General features: G+C 39.1%; 1 protein-coding gene across 8 annotated transcripts in view; it reads right to left on the reverse strand.

Moving 5' to 3' along the window:
• Positions 1-22,859, reverse strand: part of Not1 (CCR4-NOT transcription complex subunit 1) — a 79,024-nt gene that overhangs the window by 54,759 nt on the left and 1,406 nt on the right. The gene's annotated exons all lie outside the window — the stretch shown is intronic.

Below are 22,859 nucleotides of genomic sequence, written 5' to 3' on the forward strand. Positions count from 1 at the left end.
TCGCTGCAAGTTTGAATTTTTGCAACTTTGTGACTGAAGTGTTATCATCATCATCATTATTATTATCATCATCATTATTACTATTATCATTATTATTATTACTAGCTAAGCTACAACCATAGCTGGAAAAGCAACATGCTATAAGCCCAAGGGCTCCAACAGGGAAAATAGCCCAGTGAGGAAAGGAAATAAGGAAATACTGTAAATAAATGATATAAGTAGTAATGAACAATTAAAATAATACATTTTAAAAACAATAACATTTAAACAGATATTTCATATATAAACTATAAAAAAATAAAAATGTAACTGTTCAACATAAAAACATTTGCTGCAAGTTTGAACTTTTGAAGCTCCACTGATTCTACTACCTGATTAGGAAATCATTCCACAACTTGGACACAGCTGGAATAAAACTTCTAGAATACTGTGCAGTATTGAACCTCATGATGGAGACCTGACTTAGAATTAACTGCATGCCTAGTATTACGAACAGGATGGAACTATCCAGGAAGATCTGAATGTAAAGGATGGTCAGAATTCTGAAGACCAGATAGGAGAACAATATTCAAAACAAGGTAGAATGAAAGAATTAAAATACTTCAAAATAGATTGATCACCGAAAATTGTAAAGACTTTAATATGCCAATATTTTGGGCAACTGAAGACACAGACCTAATGTGTTTCTCAAAATTAAATTTGCAGTCGAGAATCACACCTAAATCTTTAAAAGTCATACAGTTAAAGAAACATTATCAATGCTAAGATTTGGATTTTGAGGAACCACTATCCTTGACCTACTTACAATCATACTTTGAGATTTGTTAGGATTATACTTCATACCCCATAATTTGCACCATGCACTAATTTTAGCTAGATCTCTATTAAGGGATTCAGCAACCCCAGATCTACATTCAGGAGATGGAATTGATGCAAAGAAGGTAGCATCCTGTCACGAGCCGAGAAGGTTGTGACTCAAAGGCAGGATGAAAGCAACCAAGTAACTTCAACACCCGCTTATATATACATAGACTCCAGGCAAAAACGGCATAAAAGACATAACAGGTAATTTCATGTTCAACCGACACCGCAACGGTTAACAGTTAACATTGAGAAAAAGACATGTTATTTCAGGTCCTTATCAGTGCGAGGGGAGAGCAAAGATAAAAGCATAATATACACAAAATGAAATGTTACTATGTACGACCGTGTGACATACGGTTGATACATGGCTCCCCCTAAAAATGACAGTGTACATTTCTTTGCAGCAGCCCCGAATCTGGAGTGGTAGTAGCAAAACAGCGGCCGATGGGCGGCAGTGAGTGGCTGTAGAAGTCGTTGGTTGGGGCGCGAGCGAGTGGTGGATGATGGGTGGCTTTGTCGCCGCTCCGGCCCGTGTCCCATTCGGAGGCGCGCGTGTCCCCTACGGCATTCGGAGTCGCGCGCGTCCCCTACGGCATTCGGAGGCGCGCGTGTCCCCTACGGCATTCGGAGTCGCGCGCGTCCCCTACGGCATTCGGAGGCGCGCGCGTCCCCTACGGCATTCGGAGGCGCGCGCGTCCCCTACGGCATTCGGAGGCGCGCGCGTCCCCTACGGCATTCGGAGGCGCGCGCGTCCCCTACGGCATTCGGAGGCGCGCGCGTCCCCTACGGCATTCGGAGGCGCGCGCGTCCCCTACGGCATTCGGAGGCGCGCGCGTCCCCTACGGCATTCGGAGGCGCGCGCGTCCCCTACGGCATTCGGAGGCGCGCGCGTCCCCTACGGCATTCGGAGGCGCGCGCGTCCCCTACGGCATTCGGAGGCGCGCGCGTCCCCTACGGCATTCGGAGGCGCGCGCGTCCCCTACGGCATTCGGAGGCGCGCGCGTCCCCTACGGCATTCGGAGGCGCGCGCGTCCCCTACGGCATTCGGAGGCGCGCGCGTCCCCTACGGCATTCGGAGGCGCGCGCGTCCCCTACGGCATTCGGAGGCGCGCGCGTCCCCTACGGCATTCGGAGGCGCGCGCGTCCCCTACGGCATTCGGAGGCGCGCGCGTCCCCTACGGCATTCGGAGGCGCGCGCGTCCCCTACGGCATTCGGAGGCGCGCGCGTCCCCTACGGCATTCGGAGGCGCGCGCGTCCCCTACGGCATTCGGAGGCGCGCGCGTCCCCTACGGCATTCGGAGGCGCGCGCGTCCCCTACGGCATTCGGAGGCGCGCGCGTCCCCTACGGCATTCGGAGGCGCGCGCGTCCCCTACGGCATTCGGAGGCGCGCGCGTCCCCTACGGCATTCGGAGGCGCGCGCGTCCCCTACGGCATTCGTAGGCGCGCGCGTCCCCTACGTCATTCGGAGGCGCGCGCGTCGCCTACGGCATTCATGTCCCATACGGCATTCGTAGGCGCGCGCGTCCTACGGCATTCATGTCCCATACGGCATTCGTAGGCGCGCGCGTCCTACGGCATTCATGTCCCATACGGCATTCGTAGGCGCGCGCGTCCTACGGCATTCATGTCCCCTACGGCATTCGTAGGCGCGGGCGTCCTACGGCATTCATAGGCGCGTGTCCTACGGCATTCATAGGCGCGTGTCCTACGGCATTCATAGGCGCGTGTCCTACGGCATTCATAGGCGCGTGTCCTACGGCATTCATAGGCGCGTGTCCTACGGCATTCATAGGTGTTAAGTCCAACGGCATTCACGTCAGCTTTGTCAGGAGTGGAGGCATTTATGGAGGGCGTGAAGTGGCTGTCCATAAGGGCGTCGGCTTTGGTCAAGTCCTTTATGGGTAAACCGTTGACATCGGGTATGGCAGCGTGTACAGGTTCGGGTAAACAGCTTACCCAAAGGTCACAAAGTAGGTTCACCTTACGTGGAGAGCCGTCTGCGGCAGGTTACAGGCAGGTGATACTGGTCATTTCCCTGAGGGCGAGCGAAGCCATTTGGTCCCCCAACGGTTGTAGAGAGCTGAAAAAGCTTTGCTATACGGGCGGCTGGCGACGGCGAGAACTGCTGCAGAACGTATGCTTTGAGGGCGTCATAGTAATAGTGAGGAGGGGGGGGAGGGAGCGAGTCACTCCGGGGTCACCAATGTAACAAGGCGGGAGAAGGTTGTGACTCAAAGGCAGGATGAAAGCAACTGAGTAACTTTATTACAGAACACCCGCTTATATATACATAGACTTCAAGCAAAAAGGGCATAAAAGACATAACTGGCAATTTCATGTTCAACCGATACCGCACCGGTTAACAGTTAACGGTGAGAAAAACAAGACATATTATTTCAGGTCCTTATCAGTGCGTGGGGAGAGCGAAGATACAAGCATAATATATACACAAAATGAAATGTCGTTACTATGTACGATCGTGTGACACGGTTGGTACAATCCTCAGCATATGCAACAAGCTTGTTTTCTAGGCCAAACCACATGTCATGTGTACAGTATATACAGTAGTATGAAAAGTAATGGGCCAAGAACACTACCCTGGAGAACACCAGATATCCCATTCCTATACTCACTATGGTGCCCATCGACAATAAGATCTATTACTTAAAAATTCAATAATAAAGCTAAGAAACCAATCAACCACTTCCAACCATCTCGGTTTGAAAACAAGGGACTCATGATTAATACGGTCAAAGGCAGCACTACAATCGAGGCCAATCATACGAACTTCCTGACCACAATCAAGGGTTTTCTGTACAGCATTGGAGATTGTAAGAAGGGCATCACATGCTCCTAGGCCTTTACGAAAACCAAATTGCAAGCTAGAGAACAGATGATTACCTTCAGCAAACCTATTAAGATGTTTCACCAAAGGACATTCAAAAACTTTAGATAATATGGGAGTTATGGAAATTGGCCGGTAATCAGTTGGACTTGAGCTACCACGAACACAACAAATGCTTAAAGATCCTCTTCTTGCTAGTCTGGGCAAAATAACATAACTAATAATAAACAAAGGAAATATACCATTTGGGTCTACAGCTCCATAAGCATCAAGGTCCATGAATGAAGAAGTTTGAGTTTCTCATTACTCTGCTTACTGTCAAACGCATCAGCCAAAAGGGTTGCCTTTTCCATTGGACAGTGAGTGACATGAGCCATATGGTTTAAGTAAAGGAACTGTTGCATCTACACTAAAGAAACAAAGACAATTCTGAATCTTGAGAGGGTATTTTATAGGGAATATTAACAATCAATTAAAGCAGCATCAGGAAAGCCAAGCGTTTTAGAAATACTGTGCAACATAGTTCTGTGAAGACGATAAAAAAATCCAAAAGGATTTACAGTTAAGAATGAACGAGAACTAGAGATCTTAACCTTACACAACATGTACTGTACAACATACAATAAGCCTGGTAACTTTACCATTCTTTTTACTAGAGTAGAAACAGTCATGAAGGTGGATTCTCTGCCTGTAGCATCAGCCAAAGGATAAAACAGGGTCCAGACGAGTAATAACGGTGGGAAGCACACACCACTCCAAGGTAAAGGTTTTCGAGGGCAATAATGAATAAAAATGTCAGAATTAAGGACCTCAAATAAAAATATAGTAAAGTACATGGAAAAGGAACACAGGATGCCCCTTTAACCTAGTACAGTACAGAGAAAACCTTGTTTTGGAAGAGGTAAACTATGAATTTAGCTATCTGTTGAACAGTGGCTCTGGGACGATAGAAAACCTATTTCCCAAAAACAATGACAGACGATGACATACAGTACTTCCCTTGGTAGTGCATATATCTGCTATAGAACTGCAGATGGAAACTGGCATCGAAAGTGTAGAGAAAAAGACACTCTTGGATGTACAAACTCCCTCCATGAAGGGCAGGAGGCTTTGTGGACTAGTGCCACTTTACAGTACGTGTGGGTAACGAAGTAGCATAGACCACAGAATTAACTCTGCCTCCAAAGAAAGAAATCCTCAACAGATCCGCATACCACTTAACCTCCGGTCTTCTGTTCATGGCAAGTAGATTAAGATTATTTCTTTGAGCTCACCTGCACATTCTGAAGTAAACCAGAGTGAACCTAACTGACTGCTCATAGATAAGAAGAGTAATAGCATGGATGGATTTGGAAGTACAGTATCACCTTCGATATTTATTTTTTATCAAACTGACGGTACACCAACCTTTTTGAATGTATTGGCAACATGGGCCAAAAATCATTGAACCATTCCCTCTGTGGCCAGATATTAGCTAGTAGCATCTACCAGCTGTTCATCAAGAACTTGAATTTATTAAACACTTGCTGAATATGGCAAACTAAGGGAATTTATAGATTCATCTTTGACCAGTCTTGTAACAGTGCAACCTACCTTTCAACCTACAGGGTCTGGCACATGTGAAAACAAAAACCTTTGTTCAGTGATATGCCAAAATCATTCTTTCTGCTTACCTGGTCTGCTAAATGCCTTTAATTTCTCGGAATGAACTGTGGAAATAAAGATTCCTCTCAGACCAGTCAAAGATAGCAGTTCTTCCACTATACAACACTAATAGGGAGATCTCAAAAACCTCCCTTGGTTCCTCACATAAGCTATATGTAATTTTGTCCTCTGTGAGGTACATTTCCTCGAGAGCTGTAAATGGTCCTTTACTGTGATGTGTGTGTGAACATATACAGTAGGTCTGAATTAAAATACAGAGACTCGTAACAATCTACTGCGATCGTCCCACCAATTCATTAACAGATGTTGGCTTATTGGCGGATTAGATAAAATTTAAAAACTAATTTTCAGGTGACCTAGAGGGATGAGATTTTCTAATGAGGCCATGGTTCCTTTCCTAGAAGCCTCATCCACATTCATACCAACACAGGCTTCTTTTACAGCAAATTTAAAAAGGCATAGATCCTTTTAAGACTAAAACTTAAAAAGGAATTATTGCTATCATTCCTAAATATAGAATCTTCTAAGTTCGAGCCAGGAGGGATTTCTTGAAGTTGATTGACCCCCGTAATCGATCCAACAACTTGAATAACCAAACTTTTCAAACTAAAATCCTTTTCAATGAATGGAGGAGGAGGAGGAGGAGGAGGAGGAGGAGAAGAAGATTTAACCATTTCAAGATGGGGGGGCCATCATTTTTTTTTTAACATGGGGGGGGGTACTCCTAAGCCAGATAGATAGCCACATGAACTGGTAAAACTTTGATCCAGTAGCAAAGTGAAGGTATTCCCCTTTAATTTTGATAAATCTGAAAGTGAAAACATGCATCAGAGGCTTATCTAGAACATACAATCTTTTTGTTCCAACGCTCCTAGAACTATAGAGGACTTTATCATAGAGAACTTTGATAGCATTGTAAACTTAAAAGTGCTAAAATATCAAGAAGAGGTCTCCAAAATCCTGAGCTTTTGAGGACTAAGAATGACCTGTAGTAGACACAAGGGAAAGGTTTAGGATCTTTTCTATCAAATCCTTCTCAAGTTGCACAATTTCTAGTTGTAGCATCTGAGCTTATGCTGTATTGGTAAGATAACTTTATACATAAATAGTTTCTTTGAAAAGGGAGTGTAAAATTTAGAGGGATTAGGTAGCCTAATTTGACTGCAGACAAAACCTGTACTCCAGGCGGCAAGCTTTTTTCCCCCAACTGGAATTAAGTGGTAAGGAGTAAGGACACTCATACTGTTCCATGAAAAGGTATAGAGTCGGTTGGCAATCTCTTGAGAAAAGTCTACTGTAACTAAATTCAGTTGTGCTAAACCTCGGAACGAAAGGCATCCTTGTTAGCACGACCGAGATTGAGAAATTTGACTCTTACAAGGAAGGTCGAGTACTTCTAGAAACGGACAGGCTCTGCTCTCTACCATAGGTCCCAAAATATTTGTAAAAACTAAAGTAGTTTTTGTGCCTCTAAGACTGACCCAACCATAGATGTACATATCTATTCTCTCAATCACAAAAAAACCACCATTTTATCTTAGCAGGTCAGATACAGTACTCTCAAAATTAGATCCAAACCCTGATGTCCTCAAAATTTCTCTATGAGACTAGATACAACCTCAATTATAGATTTTGCTTAGGGAGGTAATTCATGAGTGTTCCCTACCAATTACAGTGCCTCTTTTACTTAATCAACTTTCATATCCTGAACATAAGATTTTCATCATGAGGCACAATAACAGAGTCAAGACTGACTATCAAATCAAAAAGACAAGGTCAGATAATTAATTAGTCCTGTACAAGTCAGCACATTTGTGTTAAAGGGGACCTAAGCATTGAACGTGAACCTAAATCGCCAGCCTTTTTCAAAATTAGACACCTATCCATCAGGAAGTGGAAGAGATGAGGTGTGTAAACGGTCTTGGAAGCAGCCACTTTTTCAGTTTAGTGGAAGCAGCAGCTTCCCAAATTGCCTTACTCTATTTATTAGGGTACTTCTCAGCAACGTGGTTACCCAAAGATTGAAAAGGTGATACTTCCTCCCTCACATGGTAGTTCCCATCTTTGTGTACCAAAATTTAGCAGTGGAAATAAGCATATCTCTATTTTTCTTACCATATAAATGGGGTGTATTGCGGTTCATGCACGTTGAGGACTAGTTTTGGCCATGGATGTACTAGCACCTACATGTACTCCACCATCTTCATTTTGTGATGAGCTAGTGGCTCAACGTGCAAGCAAACAGTAGACATTCATCTGAAGTAAGATGAAAACTATCGACTGGTCAAAAATATTGTTCATCTTATTACAATTCTAAGGAATCATATGATATGTCACCCCATCTACATAAAAATTAGACTGATTAGAACTATTTAAATCGCAGTATTGTCCCAGAAACCATACACCAAGAGAATGCTGATCATATGCCGTATACAAACAATCAGAAGAATGTGACTGTGACAACTGACATAGTAAACTGAAAGTCTGGTGTGACAATTCTGGCCAGCCTACCATTTACCGCAAGAAGGCTTGATTCTATCCGCAAATCAGGATACACTATCATTTTATGCAATTTTGGGAGTTATTTAGTTGTATTTAAGATGGCATGTCGCCTGGTTTGGCTATGCATTTCTGTATTAATTATTCAAGGGAATTATTACCCGGTGATAAGATCAACTTTTTTTGCATATCACTCAAGGCCAGCATTATGATTAAGAATCATTTTTAGTGTGATAGCTTAATCAGTTCCTCTTATGGAGGATTAAGTTCAACTTGTGGCTAACCAAGACCATGTGAAGGACTCCAAATGTGAAAAGAAAGGTATTTTTGTTCAAAGGAAATTTTAAAGACGACCAGGTTAGTGAATTACAGTGAGGAGGATGACAATGCCACTCAGGCTATTACAGTACAAAGCTCTCAAGGAGTTTGTAGTAGTGATCTTCACAAGTTTTATCTGACCAAACTAAAACAAGAAAAAAATAAGTCATTGAAGCTTGGTAGCAATATTCAGTATTTTATTTAAAAACTGGTGGGCAGTGGGGAGGGTTTCTTCCCCTCTCCCTGATGTAACCTACCAACTTCTCCCTTCAGCATCAGGGCTAAAGAGGTGTGCAAGAATTTAAAGATTAAATTTTGTATACATAAGAAATACACAATACTTGAAAATTTGTCATATATTCCATGAAAATTTAAAGTACTGTACTGTATTTCATAAAGATACTTTTCTTTTATTGGGGGTATGTGAACAAATTTTCTTTACCTACGAACAGGTAGCGCTATTTTCCAGGCCATTACTAAATGATAGAAGTTTTTCTCGACTAAATCAGCAATGCATTAAATGGCAAGACCCACTATTGCCCTAGTAAGTAATAGTTTTTAAAGGAAAAAGGGAAACAGAACATAAACCTTCCATTAACATGAAGGGGATATGTTAAAGGCACCTTATAAAAATGGAACAAGTTGTGGATGCAAAATAAGCCACCCTCAGTGGAAGAACAGAAAATATCTTCTTTCCCAAAAAGCCAACCCACATTTTGGTCCACTCCAACATTTACTCAACCTAGCTACTGCCTAGAAAGAAAGAGCCTGAATGCCACCTTTCATCCTAAAACTTACATAATCTTTTATCTTAGACAAGATGCTTGAAGCGTATGTTGTACACCTTAAAAGAACCTAGGAGGCTGCAAGAGTTTTGTAGAAGGCATATAACAAACCAGGTAGTGGTCTGGCAACACCTGACCTCTGCCATTATTACTTCAGCATCAGATAGGTTCCTCCTATAAGACTATGGCCCAACGCTAAGTGCTCACGTAAGTCCCACAGTCACTCCCCTTACCCGACTGGTTACATACCAGTTTGATTGTCTCAGGAAGCCATGAGGTCAAGGCATTCCTAGTCACCTTATTTTTGTCAGACCATTACTTACCAGTAATTACAAAAATGAGTCAATGCCAAGAGTCCCATATGTTGGGATCAGATCCAGATAAATATTGAGACTTTTAACAGGACACAAAAGCACCTGATCAGAATCCACACCAACTATGTCCTCGGGGGAGAGGATTAGGAAACTTATAGTTAATTACTTTGCTAAAAGCCCTTAGAGTGGCCTAAGAAAAAGCCCAGGAAGTTCTAAATACTTTGCTGAAGTATCAATATCAATGGTGAGATTAAAACATTAGGAAGATTTCCAAGCTGTCACTGAAGTGACAAGACTAGTGACCATCTACAGGGATGATACCAACTTACTGCAAAAAGCTTTGTCAACACTGCAAAAAGCTTTGATTTGACAGACAACCCTTTCAGGTACAAAGCAACGGTAATGTACTTACAAGATAACCGATTAAAGAGTACTGTACAGTATCCATATAGCACAACACTGTAGACTGAGCTTGATTGTTATAAGGACCATTCAAGTACAAATTTGTTTGAACACTGAATTAATGTTCCTTATAGGAAATATCAGGATTAATCCACACCAGATCCAAAACAATTCACTATTGTATACAGCCTTTCCACACAAAAAAATATATAACTCCACTTTAACCTATACAGTGGAACCTCTTCATACGAATGTCCCAACATACAAATTTTCCAACATCCGAAGTAAAATTCGACCAAATTTCTGTCTTGACACCTGAAGTGTTGCTCCAACATACAAAGTAAACAATACGCGTACGCGTGGAATTTTCTCGAAAGCGTCCAGCATCGTTTGTTGTCGACGCCGCTAGATAGCAGCACATCAGAGGGACGCCAATCGAGCGTCACCTTGATCAGTCCTCTCGTCGCGTGCGCATCGTGTGGTTGTTCTCAGTTTTAACAGTGTTTTTTATCTTCCTTTTTCAAGTGTTGTTTTCTGTGTTCCGTAATCATGGGTCCTAAAAAGCTTAGTTTCGGTTCAGGAAGTAGTAGTAGTGGTGAGAAAAGGAGGAAGTCTATGCTTTCATTAGAATTAAAGCAAGAAATAATAGAAAAGCACGAGCGAGGTGTACGTGTTAGCGATCTGGCTAAACAACATGGCCGGAATATGTCTACGATCTCGACGATCCTAAAACAGAAGGCAGCCATTAAAGCAGTGAAACGTTTGAAGGGGATCACGATTATTTCCAAACGTTGTAGCCCTACCCTTGAAGAGATGGAACGCCTTTTGTTAATATGGATCAAAGACAAGGAGATTGTTGGCGATACGATCACAGAAACAATCATTTGTGGGAAGGCCAGCGCTATCTACAGTGACGAAGGCGGCGCGCTCTGGGGGTGACGCGGGGGAGGAATTCAAGGCGTCTCGAGGTTGGTTCGAGAAATTTAGGAAACGGACCGGGATTCATTCAGTTGTTCGTCATGGAGAAGCTTCGAGTTCGGACACCAAGGCTGCTAAAGACTTTGTTAAAAAGTTTGAAAGCATCGTGGCGGAGAAAGGTTACGTAGAGCAGCAGGTGTTCAACTGTGATGAAACCGGTCTGTTTTAGAAAAAGATGCCTAGTCAAACGTACATTACCGCCGAAGAGAAGAAAATGTCGGGACATAAGCCAATGAAGGATCGGTAGACTTTAGCGCTTTGTCCCAACGCCAGCGGGGACTGCAAAATAAAGCCTTTGTTAGTTTACCATTCCGAAAACCCTAGGACATTTAAAGCACATAGAATTAATAAAGACCTGCTACATGTTCTATGGCGTTCTAATTCCAAGGCTTGGGTTACTAGGCATATCTTCGTGGAATGGGTAAACGTAGTTTTCGGCCCTGCTGTCAAGAAGTATCTGCAGGAGAGGAATTTGCCTTTGAAGTGCTTGCTTTGTTTGGACAATGCACCCGCTCACCCCTAACCTTATTGAAGGCCAAAATAAAAATAAAATTACAGTATAGAGTATAAGACAAAAAGAAAAAAATTATATAAAGTTACCATCGATTTTTTGCTCATGTGCACAGCGAGAAAAGTACATCCTACTGCATAACATTTGCCTTTGGGAGGGCATGATGTATGTCTCAGCAGTACAGGACAAAGCAGATAGTAATTGTACATTTGATCTCTGAATGATCATTAAATTTTTTGAGATAAATTTTATCAAAATGGTTTGAACCAAGATTTGTTCAATCCCTAGTAGTCTACTGTATTTGGGAATATGTATCCTTCAGATCCACAAAAAAAAAGCATGACGACGAATCCAACATGTTACGGTCAGTCTATATCAAGAAAAGTCTGAATAAGTTTATTCAGAGGTAATGGATAAAGGACTGACTGACCTCCAGGCAACTTTTATTTTTCCTAGAGGAAAAGTTAGCTGTAAAAAGCACACCATCATAAATGGAAGGCAAGACTGCAATTTGAATTTTGTAAAAAAAGAATGGTAACTAGTAGCCACCCCCAAAAGAATGCAAACTACCCAGGGATAATAACCAGTCACAGTTTTTTCCAATATGCAAATAATGTCCCTACTTGCAGTAGCTAGAGAGGGTGTACCTATTCAGACATCCCCCTCCCTTTCTGGACAGGGTCAAGGGCAAAACCCAAGTATGATCATAAAATGGCTCGACAGTGTCAATAAAGACTGGTGAGCCCCCAAAAAAAAGTTTAAAGAAAATCAAGAACTTCCCATCTCCAACATTAAAGGTTTCTCTTCAAAGTCCTAGAAAACTTTAAGGCGATGGTAAAAACGAAGTCCCAAATGCTGTCTCTCTCTCTCCACAGTGATCTGGTCATAATAGCAAATTCTGGTATCGATTGTCTTTAAAAGGAAGAGACAATCCTTCCTTCACAAGCAAAAAAAAAGGCCCACACAATAAGACGAATGCGAGGAAAAAATTAAAATTCCACTCGACAGCACAAACAACATAACTGCTGTATTTTACAAGAGAATACATTAGTCACTGTAACAAGGTTAGCAATCACTTCACAATGCTACCTGAAGAGGTAACAAGGCTAACAATTGTCAGGACCTTAAATCTAAGGTCCTGAAAAAGAAGTACAGCACAGTACATCCTGCTCAGTCTCTCTTCTGGGGGTGGTCGTTTATCAGTACAAAGACATACTGTATGTCGAACCGAGCTTTCTAGGTCAACTGAAGTTGGGCGAATCATCTAACCTGGGTATCATCAATATCACCCACCCCCTTTCTAACTTACATTTAGAAAAAATATTCAAGCATACTTGAGTCAAAATTAGACTGACTTGCATATCATAGTAATAAGTTTTAAGCAAAAAATTGCCAATCTACTGAACAGTTTACACAGCTTTTAAGTGGCAATCTTTCTAGCAAAGTACAAAATAAAGTTTGGGAGTTTTATTCCCAAGGAGATTTACAGTACAGACCTATTCTAAAGGTGAATAACCTCCCTCAGCATACAGTACTAGATATCAGGTCTCCCTTCAGTACTAAAAACAAGGTGGGTCATATCATGAAAGACAGTTGATATTCAAGGAAAACCATACAGTTTATGTGGAAACATTCCTTAAATGAGAGCTATTGTTAGTGAAAAGACAATCAACCCTGCCAAGAAAAGTTAACTTGTCATGTAGGTAAGTAAGGGAAGTATGACTTCTGTCAAACTCTGACATGCCATGTGATGTAAGGGTAAATAAATCATTAGTACCAAAGCTTATTATGTATGTACCAAATTCCAGATTTCCAACAAAGCTGCACCATAAAAACAGGAGGCCTATCATCTTTAAAAGGGTAACAGATCAGATTTGACTTGAAATAACTATACTCAGCTTAGAGAGTTTATGCTTCAACTGAAAAGAAATACAACCTAGCCATAAAAGAAACCCTTACTGATACAACAGGGAACATAAGTGGTGGGCTACCCTTAAATCTGCAATATTTGGTGTGGACACAACAGATCCTTCTCTACTTTAACCAGATGGCTCTGTCACTCCCTACTCAAAGGAAAAGGCAACCCTTATGGCTGATGTGTTTGACAGTAGGCAGAGTAATGAGCAACTTGATCTTCCTCATTCATGTTTCCCCAAAGATACACTAAATAGTTTAGCTTTTCGAACTCGCGAAATTAAAGCTCTCTTGATGGATCTTGATGCTTATGTAGTAGACCTAAATGGTACTTTTCCTTTGTTTTTCATAAGGACTACAGATTTCTTGGCTCTAAAGTTATGTTATTTTGTAAAGATAATTTTAATATTAATTTCAATAATTTTAACAATCATATTAAGAATTTTAATAATTTTAATTTTTCATAATTTCCATATTTTTAATAATCTTTCAGCACTCAGAGAACTGGTAATGTTACTCCATTATGTAAATGTGTTTGTAGTTACTCAAGTCCAGCTGATTACTGACCATTTTCAGTAACTACCATATAATCTAAAGCTGTAGAAAGTCTTTTGGCAACTTGGTTTTCGTGAAAGCCTTGGAGCATGTGATGCCCTTCTCACAATCTCCAATACTGTAAAGAAATTCCTTGATTGTGGTCAGTAGGTTCATATGATTGGCCTTGAATTTAGTGCTGCCGTTGTGTGTTCATCATAAGACCCTTGTTTTCAAACCCAGACAGTTGGGAGTGGATGGGTCTTTTCTTAATAGTATTATTAAATTTTAAGTAATAGTTTCCAAAGAGATGTTATCGATGGACACCATAGTGATTATAGGAATGTGACATCTGGTGTTCCCAAGGTGAGTGTTCTTGGCCTAAAAAACAAGCCCGTTGGATATGCAGACGATGCTACTCTTTGCATCAATTCCATCTCCCGAATGTAGATCTGGGGTTACTGAATACCTTAATAGAGATCTAGCTAAAATTAGTGCATGGTGCAAATTATGGGCCATGAAGTTGAATCCTAACAAAACTTGTTGTTTGATTTAAGTAGGTCGAGGACAGTGGCTCATCAACATCCAGATCTCAGCATTGATAATGTTTCTTTAACTCTTTATGACTTAAAATTTTAGGTGTGATTCTCAATATCAAATTTTTTTTTTGAGAAATACATTAGGTCTGTCCCTTCTTCAATTGCACATAAAATTGGGGTATTGAGAAAGTACTGTAAGATTCCCAGATATCAATCTATCCTGAAGCGTTTTAATTCTTTCATCCTACCTGGTTTCAAGTATTGTTCTCCTGTCTAGTCTTCAGCTACCAATTCTCATTTTAATTTGTTGGAAAGAAACTTGCGGTCTTTTAAGTTTCTTATTCCTGATCTAGATATTAATCTCTGGCACTGTCATTCAATTACAGTAGTTCATTATGCATGGTGCATAAGATTTTTCATAATTCTGACCATCCTTTACATTCAGATCTTCCCGGACAGTACCATCCTATTCGTAACACTAAGTATGCAGTTAATTCTAATAGTCAGGCCTTCTCCATAATGAGGCTCAATACTACACAGTATTCTGAAAGTATTATTCCAGCTGTGACAAATTTTTCGAATGATCTTCCTAATTAGGTAGTCGAATCAGTGGAACTGGCAGCAAGTATCTTTTTATAGTTGTGTTTATGAAAGATCGGTTTTAATGTTGTTAATGCTAAAAAAAATTTATTCTAATTATTCAATAATTGTCATATAGTTAATTTCCTTTGCTCACTGGACTATTTTTCCCTGTTGGAGCCCTTGGGCTTATACCATCCTGCTTTTCCAACTAGGGTTGTAGCTGAGCCAGTAATAATAATCACACAAAATAGTCTCAAAAGCCAAGTGTCACACATGCATTAACAGTTTATAATTACTGTAACATTTAGCAGAAACTCAGCAATAAAAAAAATTGAGTATACTACGTATTAGACAAATCCATACCATATAGAGATGGTTTAGAAGTTTAATGACCTTTCCAATTCTGCTTGCAAATATTCCAAGGACATAGGACTGTCTGGTCCAACCAGGTCCTATAATCCATGAGAACACTTACCCTCTACAGAAGTGAAAAAAAGCATAGTCATGGCCTAGAACAGTCTGAACAATCATTAACTTCTTGAAAACCTAAGAAATTCCTGGGTTCAACTGGATTTTTAGAATGCCCAGGTGAGCACCCATCATTACCAGAAGGCACCCTCAACGCAAAAAGGTACTAGGTACATTCCACTGCGGTGACCAAGTATACAATAGAACAACCCAGAAGACATGAGTACAATGTAGTAAGAATCATCTATTTGCAAAACCAATTGATGCTAACTTCACCTTCCATAGATCTCAGCAGATGGAAGAGGATAATCTAGGTTAGTTCAAGTCTCAGGAAGCAACAGGTGACCGGGTTACAAGGAAACATGAGTCTCTTCACAAGGATCAGTGATACTAAAGCAAAAAAGTGCAAGAACATTATCATTAAATCCAAGAAAAAGACACTCACAATAAGCTAGTCAAGGCTTCCTTTAAGACTAATTATGTACTTAATCCGGACGGAGGAAGAGGAATTTGGCTTATTCTTTATTTTTCTATACCTCAAGCTTCTCCACAGGCACATTTGAGGAAAGGGTAAAGGCCAGGTGATCAGTGGAGTTGCTTATATGGAAGTAGAAACTACCGATCAGGTACAAAGGACTGCTATGGGAGCTGGAGCTGCTGTAAACAACATGTAGAGCCCAAAACAGGGCCCACTAAACATGGTGTTCAATTAGATGTTTGTCCAAGTAAGGTGGTCCAGAAATGAACCAAAGAAAAATCACACCAATACTCTAGGTATTCCAAATTGTTGCCGTAAGTTGAAAACCCCCAAAAATTCTACCCAGTAGAGAATTGCATGACCATCAGGTAAACAACGCACAGGATGCTAGTGCTAGTCAACTTCTTCCTTACACACACTCATGGACTATGAGGGCAGAAACATATAAGAAGGAACTGAAGAGGTTCTTAAAGTCAACGGAGGAGTATACAACCCATTGAGACAGAAGTGAGTCTACCTTCTTTCTATTTTTCCCTAACCTCTTAGTTAAACATCAATAGTTAGCAGCTTCACTAAATATGTTCGAGCAGAGCACTAAGGACAGAAGTCTTTTCACAAGAACTGCAAATGGAAAATTGGCTAAGTTATGTCAGGCAAGTGAACACGACCGTCCTCAATGTGTTAGATGTTAATCATTTTTTTTTTCTTTTTACAAAGCTTCAATAACCATTCCAAGCTCTCTCTGGAAGACTCCTAAATTGAAGACAAGTTTGTATTCTTATGCTAGCAAAAGGTTTTGTGACAGAGCAAACCTGAATTTACAACTGTCGTTACAAGTGAGTAGGTGTTACCAAGACAAGTCTCTAGAGGCCCACCTCTCCATACACCACCTGTGACTACCGACAAGCCTTTCAGTGAAATGATTTCTAGAATGAGACATCCTTACAGCCCTTCACCCCCATAAGGACTGGAACAACTGGCATCTTAACTCTTACAAAATTGTGATCCCTACAATCGTGAATTATGACAAATTTGAGTGTAATTTGCATTTTTAGTAACATACAAACATTTACCTATTTAATAGGGATTAACTAAAGAAGAAGCCCTTTGAGAATACTTTGTTGGGCCACACTTCATCAGATTAAAGAGTGAAAGAGCAAGAGTTAAGCCTAGAAGAGACAGTGAGCAATAACAAGAGAACAGGTAGAAGCAGGACAGAAACTGAAATGGTACACTATAGATTGTGATAGTAGGATTTGTATTACCCTGGCCTGGAGTGGACAAGACTAAGGAATCAGAAGTATGCACTTTTTATACCAGAACTTCTAGTAGGATTGCAGAGTTAAAGCTTAAGAAAAACAGTATATAGTTTGCTACAAGAGATATTGAGTAACAGGACAAGGCAAAATTTTCTTAATATTTCAACAAATTTCAAATCAAATACCAAGTTGTTACATTTACACCAGTACACTCTAACAAACAAAATAAATTTTCACAAAATTAACTAAGAACAAAGTTAAATACAATATGCACAGTACTGTACTTCAGGATCAATTCAGGGGCTTCATGGTACTGTAATCTAAAAACTACCACGCTTATGTACATATATATTACCAGAATATAAAATGGGGTTACAAGACTTGGAAATTAAAAAAAGACTATGCAGGTTATATTTAAATTTATCCCTTGGAAACACTCCCTACTCAATACTGTCACAGTATCATCCTCATACAGTGCTCTCAACTTTGTTTGCCACTGTTTACCTTCAGTCGTGTACTTTTAGATATGGTATTAAAATTTTTCAGCTCCTTACATGCACTACAGTACCTAATCATGTCAGCAGGCCCAAGACCCATTATAAATTATTTTACATGACCCTTCACCAATTTATCATTACACCATGTGCTAGTTTCACTTCACATTTGAGGATCTCTTCTCCAGTATAAAACTACCTAATTTTATCTGCTTGCCCTAAGTATGATACTGCCTTAAGTACAGAGGCTCTATATGTGGAAGACTAACGAACTGTACACCATACAGGGTGACTACAGTATTCTACCCATACCAATGACCATTTAAGGAAGGCTGCCATTTTAAGAGTTATGAGTATACAGAATTTTAAACAAACAGTAAAATAATCATTTGAGCTTTGAAAAATCTTCATCTTTTCCTTATCATACTGTATTTTATATAAACATTTCTATAACAGGAAAATCTTTATCCCCTCAGCATTCAGTTCCCATCAGGCCTGCAGTTAATTGGATAAGATAGTTGGTGCCATTATACCTTATGCTTTTGATCTTATCAGTCCTACTGTGTAGTAGGATCGGCCGCTTGAGTCTACTTATTCCATCTACATGTATTTGTAGTCCTGGAATTTTGTTCCCTCAGTCCTACCACACCCATATCACTCCTCACCAAATTCATCCGCCTGATAAGCAAATCAGATGGCTTGTTGTGGCGAGGAGAGATACAGATGTGGTGGGACTGAAGGAAGAAGATGCAAGAAATAGAAACAGTAGATGGAAAAAGTAGACTAGAGCTACCTACCCTGCTATGCAGTGGGACTAATAAGCTAAAGAGGTAGGGATATGACAGAAACAACTATCTAATCCATGCCTAAGGAGAACTGAATGATGGGGGGGGGAGTAGTACATAAGAAATAATGTACATAACTTGTCCTGATCCATTCACAACTTCCCTGAACTTCTAGTGCACAGGCTACCCAATGCAAATTTCATTTAATAAAGGCATGCATATAGTCCAAGCAATATTAATAGCAGCATTATACAAATACAAACCAATAAAGCTTTTCCTTACAAAAGAATTATAAACTCTTACAGATAAGAATTTTATAAATTACCTTATGCTGGACAGTATTACAAAAACAATTCGCCAATTATAAATAACTTCAGATCACCAACAACCATCAAAATACTGTACAGTACACTATAAAGCAATTTATTAAGCAATTATATAAGGGTAAATAAGAAAATTATAATTACAGGTTTTGGTCAAACACTAGCCCAACAATTCCAAAAATTTCAAATAAATATTAACAAGAAACTAGCACTTTAATTCACTGTGACACAAAGTTCAATTGATACTTTTTCTTGAAATGCTCTCCAACAAAACTGGGCAGTACAGCGCCATAAATAACAAACATCTATAAAATGAACTATGGCCATTTGCAGTCAATGTAGTACAGACAATCAATTAGATGCTGCATGTTAAATTGCATTCAGTATATTAAAAAAATATAATTATGCACTAGCCTAGTATCATTCAGCAGTGAATACCTATTAGTTACCCTTAACCCTGTTGCTCTACCTCAAAACTTATAAATATAATCTATATGTTCTTGGCCATACTGCACTGGAAGATCCTGATCATTTCTTACTCATAAGTAAACTTTTTTTATTATAGTTTCTTTATATCTTACTAAAATCTTCATTGCTACACATTCTGATTGGTAAATGATTAAACAAAAGCATTAGAAATTGAAGATTGACAAGTATAGGCACCTACATCTTGCAATACAGTACCAATACATCTTCCCCTCCAGGTTTGTCTAACCATGTTCATTCCTGAACCTCCACCTACTCCTTATCTTCATAACACTACCTATTTCACGAAACGTTGATCCTTCAAGAAAGGTTATGTAAGAAAAGCCAAACTTTGATCAATGATCCAGTGTTTCAAGGTCAAAATAAATCCTTTTTTCCAGGATTAAATGACTTCACGTCCTACTTTCCCCAACGGAACTTTTTCAATTTTTGTATTATCTTATTTGAGTAATCTAACCATTTTCAATTCAGTATCCCAGCTAACTTTATCTACAACATTATGAATAGTCAAACTACGATGTTAAGATACAAATATTTGAAAGTTTATCACTATTCCTGAATCATCCTCCTAAATACATTGCTATCCCACTTAAAGCTACAACCATTCCTTTACGTGTAAAGTCGAGCTTCGGACACTAATGATGCAATGAACTTTAATCGCATGATACAGTATTTACCAATAACATTCAATTATGTGTAATATACGTATAGTATATAAAAGGCCTCATTCCTTTTTTTTCAAGTCTCAGAAGAAAGTATATTCTCCCCAGTATATCAAAATGTCCGTTTTTCTGATCATTAGTAAATTAATGATCAGAAAAACGGACATTACTCTTTTCTGCTTATCTTAATACTTCATATAACATAATAGTTACTCCTGGACAGCAAGAGACCTAAACTACATTCATTGTACAGTAGTACAAAACTATCAATAATTTTTCCAAGTATAGTACAGGTTATAGTCATACATAGTAAACAAACTAAAAATACAAGAACTATACATATAAAAAGGATTGTTTTAATGACTACACCTAATTCTAAAAGGTAGTAATCATATGAAACTTTTTGGAAGAGAACCACTATCAATCATGCTAAACCTCGGCAACACTGATAAAATTGTGACCAGGTACTGTATAAATATTTAACTAACTACGTACCAATTACGGACTACTCGGATCACGAAACCTCAAATGCAGGGGACTTTCAGACATTTCATAACCTTCATGTTAAGACCAGTGAGAAACATTAACTTTTAGGACACCAACATTGAAAAATATTCCAGGTAAAATTTTTGGTAAAATATGGTATAAAAAAAACAATGCATAACAGTAAAGCCAGTGCTATTAGGTATTTCAATTTCCATAGATATTTCCCCGAAATTTTCATATATTTTCAGTAAGCCACATAAACTATAAATGGGATAAAAGTAAATAATCCCTCTCCTAGAAAAAATCTTCACCATCTATGGCCAAATGAAAAAATTTTCTTTTTGTCCCCTGAAAGCTATGACAAATGGGTTTCACTCTGTACCATTAACCACACTGCCACAGTTAATGCTAAAGCTAATATACACACGTACTGTATATAAAAAAAATTCACTCATTTACACAAATGGTTTCCTTAGCCTAACCTTACACAAGCACTGTACAATAACTAGACAACTCTGCAAACATGTAAGCTTTCACAATCTGCATATCTAATTCTAGTTTTTCTACCTTGAATAAAGTAAAATACTTAACTTCTCACGTACATTATTTCACAAACTTCATGTTACAATCACAATCTTATGAATAAGAGCTTGTATGATAAAAAAAAAAGGGTCAGGCTGAATTTCAAGGCATGTAATGTTTACGCTACTTGGAAAGTCAAGGTTGAAAAATTCTACACAAAGTTCAAGGTGATTGCCTACGGCTTCAAAAAAAAAAAAATTACCGCCATACACTACTTTTAAAACTAATTGCATAAAATTAATACCCTTACCTACCTAATTTTACTTGTAGTTTAAATAAATTAACTTCCTCCTAATATACTTAAAATATCTATAGCACTACAGAAATTAAGACATGTCTTTAGAAACTTGATAAGCACCCTTCAAAATGTAATAACAAGACATTACAGAAACTAATCTAGCAAGAAATATTCTATATTGCCTGTATTGATTACAGTGCTTGTTTCCACTTTACAACTGTACTGATAATGTTTAAGCAAAAAGAATTTAAGTTTAATTACAACTACAGTAATACTTCAAACGATTTTGAAAACATCTAAACACTTTAGTACAAAGTATGCTTAAATGCTATTTCATCACGCTAATTTATTTCTACCTACTACTACTACTTTCTCTACAAGCTTGTCCCTATTTGGGATCACTAACGGTTCTACAACACAATTCTCCAATTTCCTTTGGTCCAGTGCATCTCTACCCCTCAATCCCAACTCCCTCATCTCCCTTTCACACAGTCAATCCATCGCAATTTTGGTCTACCTAACACTTTCCCTCCAGGTAGTCCCAGATCCATCATCTTCCTTATTTCTACCAACTAGCCCTACAATAGTTCACTCTCTCAATACCATAGCTACTGTAGATAAGTTCTCTCTAACATGAGTGAAGGCCAGTGAATGCCTTCCTTATTAATAATGAATAACATTGAAGAGTTTAGCTCATTCTAACTACAGGTCCTCGACTTGCAAACTTTCTAGGTTCCAAGAAGCTGTTAGTAAGTCAAATTTTGGCCTAGGGTAAGCCTAATATGAATCCAATGCCTATGATTTCCTGCTACAAGTCAATAAATAGTTAGGTTTCATGCGAAATAAATATCTGGCAATTACAAATTTTCGGTTAGCTTACTGTATTAAATATATAGTTTTATTACAGTATTTATCTATCTGTTGTTTTCAGTTGGATTCGTGTTTGCATCTGAATGTTTGCGAGTTGAGGGACATTCTATACAACTGGGGCAATTCATCTTTCTAATCTCTACCTGGATAAAGGAACCTGTTGCTTTCAAACCAGCTCGATGAGGTTACTTGGCTTTAAACGTGAAGCGGTACAAAACATTTCACTATTTATCCTAACTGATAAATCATGATTGCCCTGGATAAACATTGTTATTCTTAAAATATAATTATTTTACTTTTTCTTTCCTCAGTGGGCTATTTTCCCTGTTGGAGCCCCTGGGCTTATACCATCCTGCTTTTCCAACTAGGGTTGTGGCTTAGCAAGTGATAATAATAATAATTGCAATATAGCATGAAAATCAGGTTATGCTCCCAGGGGAATATTTCTCTAGCAAGATTTCTGAATAATATTTTTTAAATTTCATACAAGTTAGAACCTGACTCTTACCTATAAAAAATTTAAATTGAACCATTCTTTGTACAGCAGTTTCGTGTTTGGATTATAATTCATTGCTATATCCATATCAGAAGTATCAAAATAGCTTTAATTAAAAAAGTGACCAATAAGAGCATATCAAGGCAAAATAGTTTACTACTCATAAGAAAAACTGTTTAAATTCTAAAAGTTCCATTTAAGCACACAATATTATAAACAGCTGTAGTAGGCAAGACTACCAAAATTTCATCCACATTCACAAATCGAATATATATATCATAACAGAATCAAGCTATGGCCTAACACTCCACCTATATGAAATACTGTAGGCCTACTGGGTCTATAAAAGATATTTCTTTAGGCAGATTAATTATTAGACGTCCTGTACACCATTAGTTAGTAGAGAAGGTATAGGCTTAGGCTGGCCATGGACTAACCCTCGATGAAATCCTTCACCTAATCAATTAATGAAGTTAGCCT

This window comes from Palaemon carinicauda, chromosome 31, assembly GCF_036898095.1.
Source record: "Palaemon carinicauda isolate YSFRI2023 chromosome 31, ASM3689809v2, whole genome shotgun sequence".
Taxonomy (NCBI): domain Eukaryota; kingdom Metazoa; phylum Arthropoda; class Malacostraca; order Decapoda; family Palaemonidae; genus Palaemon; species Palaemon carinicauda.